The following is a 3,970-nucleotide window of genomic DNA, read 5'->3' as shown; positions in this document are numbered from 1 at the left end:
TTTCCTTTTTCTCCACAGCCTCTCCAACACTTGTTATTACCTGTCTCGTTGATAATAGCTAATCCAACAGGTGTAGTTTTGATTTGCATTTCTCTAATAGCTAGTGAAGATGAGCATCTTTTTATATATCTATTGGCCATTTGTATTTCTTCCTGGGAGAAGTGTCTGTTCATGTCCTCTTCCCATTTTTTTATTGGATTGTTTGCTTGTTTGTTGTTGAATTTTGTGAGTTCTTTATATAATTTGGATATTAGGCCCTTATCTGAGCTGTTGTTTGAAAATGTCATCTCCCAGTTAGTTGGCTAACTGTTGTTTTGTGGTCAGTTTCTTTTGTTGTGCAAAAGCTTCTTAGTCTGATGTGGTCCCATTCATTAATCTTTGCCTTCACTTCCCTTGCCTTTGGAGTCAAATTCATAAAATGCTCTTTATGCAAGGTCCATGAGTTTAGTACCTATGTTTTCTTCTATGTAATTTATTATTTCAGGTCTTATATGTAGGTCTTTGATCCATTTTGAATTAATTTTAGTACAAGGGGACAAACTGTAGTTGAGTTTCATTCTTTTGCATGTTGCTCTGCAGTTTTCCCAGCACTATTTATTGAAGAGACTTTCTTTTCTCTGTTGTGTGATTTTGGCTCCTTTATTAAAGATTATTTAACCATATATATGTGGTTTTATTTCTGGGCTTTCTATTCTGTTCCATTGGTCTGAGTGTCTATTTTTCTGCCAATACCATGCTGTTTTGATTATTATGGCTCTATAATATAACTTGAAGTCAGGTATTGTAATGCCCCCAGCTTTATTCTTTTTCCTTAGGATTACTTTGGCTTTTCGGGTTTTTTTATAGTTCCATATAAACTTGATTATTTTTTGTCTCATGTCTTTTAAAAATGACATTGGAATTTTGATGGGAACTGCATTAAAGTTGTATATTGCTTTGGTAATATGGTCATTTTAACTATATTTATTCTTCCTATCCAAGAACAAGGAATATATTTTTATTTTATTGTATCTTTTTTTATTTCCCTTAACAATGATTTATAGTTTTCATTATATAGGTCCTTTACATTGTTATGTTTATTCCTAGGTATTTTATTTTTTTGTTGCAACTGTAAAAGGGATTATATTTTGAGTTCATTTTCTGATGTTTTATTGTTGGCATATAGGAAGGCAATAGACTTCTGTATATTAATTTTGTATCCTGCAACCTTACTGTATTAGCTTATTGTTTCTAATAGTCTTTCTCTGGAGGCTTTGGGGTTTTCTATGTATAGGATCATATCATATACAAAAAGTGAAACCTTTACTTCTTCTTTCCCAGTATGAATTATTTTATTTCTTTCTCTTGTATGATTGCTTTAGCTAGAACTTTCAGCTTGTACGTTGAATAAGAGTGGAGTGTGCAGCCTTGTCTTGTTCCTGATTTTAGAGGAAAAGTCTTCAGTTTTTTTGCCATTTAATATGATGTTAGCTGATGGTTTGTCATAAATAGGCCAATGGATTTAAATACCATACATGGAACTGAAGACTCCCCAGTTTCTTCCTCTTGCCTAGACTTCTCCTTGAATTCTAGACTTGTATATCCAATGGGTTACTTGAGAGTTTCTCTTGGATGTCTAAAACCAAACATGTCTCAATTTGAACATGCCCCTAAGTGAGTTTCTGCTCTTAGTTTATGAACCTCCTCTTTATGAATTTTTCTCCATCCAAGAAAATCAAAACTTCTTTCCAGTTTCCCTGGCCAAAAACCTGGGAATTACCCTTGTCTTCCCTTTTTCTTCTCCAACCTTATGTTCCATCCATCGGCAGATTTTATTGGCTCCATCTTCATAATACATACAGAATCTGATCTCTGATTACCAGCTTAACTGCTAATTATCTGGTCTAAACCACCATAATTGCTTAGCTGGATTACTGCAGTAACCTCCTAACCAGGCTTCCTGCTTCTGTCTTTATTCTGTCCTTTCAACCACATATCCAGAGCAGCACTTTTAAATGATGTCATTGTTAGTCAAATAAGTTTGTAAATATGATATACAGTGGTACCTTGAGATACAAACAGACCAACATACAAATTTAAGATACACGCTGTGACTCGGTCTGTATTTTTGTTCGAGATCCAAGCAAAATTCCAATATATGAGTCGTGATTCGGGAAGCTGCCGATAGTTGGCACATTGGCACATGGGTTCAGTATAGGCAATTTGACACATGAGTTGACTGACTTACGAGCTCAGTTACAGAACGAATTAAATTTGTATCTCAATAGAATACTATGAAAAACTTTATGCCACTAAATTCAACAACCTAGAAGAAATGGATAAATTCCTAGAACAATACAACCTTCCTAGACTGAGTCAAGAAGAAGCAGAAAGCCTAAACAGACCTATCAGTAGAGAAGAAATAGAAAAAACCATTAAAAACCTCCCCAAAAATAAAAGTCCAGGCCCTGACGGCTATACCAGCGAATTTTATCAAACATTCAAAGAAGACTTGGTTCCTATTCTACTCAAAGTCTTCCAAAAAATTGAAGAAGAAGCAATACTTCCAAACACATTTTATGAGGCCAACATAACCCTCATACCAAAACCAGGCAAGGATGGCACAAAAAAAGAAAACTACAGACCAATATCTCTAATGAATACAGATGCTAAAATACTAAACAAAATACTAGCAAATCGAATACAACAACATATTAAAAAAATAATACATCATGATCAAGTGGGATTCATCCCAGAATCTCAAGGATGGTTCAACATACGTAAAACGGTTAATGTAATACACCATATCAACAAAACAAAGAACAAAAACCACATGATCTTATCAATAGACGCAGAAAAGGCTTTCGATAAAATACAACACAATTTTATGTTTAAGACTCTCAACAAAATGGGTATAGAAGGAAAATATCTCAACATGATAAAGGCCATATATGATAAACCATCAGCTAACATCATATTAAATGGCACTAAACTGAAGGCTTTCCCCCTTAAATCAGGAACAAGACAGGGTTGTCCACTCTCTCCACTCTTATTTAATGTGGTACTAGAGGTTCTAGCCAGAGCAATCAGACAAGACAAAGAAATAAAAGGCATCCATATCGGAAAAGAAGAAGTAAAGGTATCACTTTTTGCAGATGATATGATCCTATACATCGAAAACCCCAAAGAATCCACAAAAAGACTACTAGAAACAATAAGCCAATACAGTAAGGTCGCAGGATACAAAATTAACATACAGAAGTCAATAGCCTTTCTATATGCCAACAATGAAACAACTGAGAAGGAACTCAAAAGAATAATCCCCTTCACGATTGCAACAAAAAAATTAAAATACTTAGGAATAAACATAACAAAGAATGTAAAGGACTTATATAATGAAAACTATAAACCATTGTTAAGGGAAATCGAAAAAGATATAATGAGATGGAAGAATATACCTTGTTCTTGGCTAGGAAGAATAAATATAATCAAGATGGCTATATTACCCAAAGCAATATACAAATTTAATGCAATTCCCATCAAAATTCCAATGACATTTTTTAAAGAAATAGAGCAAAAAATCATCAGATTTATATGGAACTATAAAAAACCCCGAATAGCCAAAGCAATCCTAAAGAAAAAGAATGAAGCTGGGGGCATAACAATACCTGACTTCAAACTCTATTATAGGGCCACGACAATCAAAACAGCATGGTATTGGCAGAAAAATAGACACTCAGACCAATGGAACAGAATAGAAAGTCCAGAAATAAAACCACATATATATAGTCAAATAATTTTTGATAAAGGGGCCAACAATACACAATGGAGAAAAGAAAGCCTCTTCAATAAATGGTGCTGTGAAAACTGGAAAGCCTCATGCAAAAGAATGAAACTGGACTACAGTCTCTCCCCCTGTACAAAAATTAACTCAAAATGGATCAAAGATCTAAACATAAGACCTGAAACAATTAAGTACATAGAAGAAGAC

This window comes from Saccopteryx bilineata, chromosome 11, assembly GCF_036850765.1.
Source record: "Saccopteryx bilineata isolate mSacBil1 chromosome 11, mSacBil1_pri_phased_curated, whole genome shotgun sequence".
NCBI classification, from domain to species: domain Eukaryota; kingdom Metazoa; phylum Chordata; class Mammalia; order Chiroptera; family Emballonuridae; genus Saccopteryx; species Saccopteryx bilineata.
Note: the sequence above shows the minus strand (reverse complement) of the source record.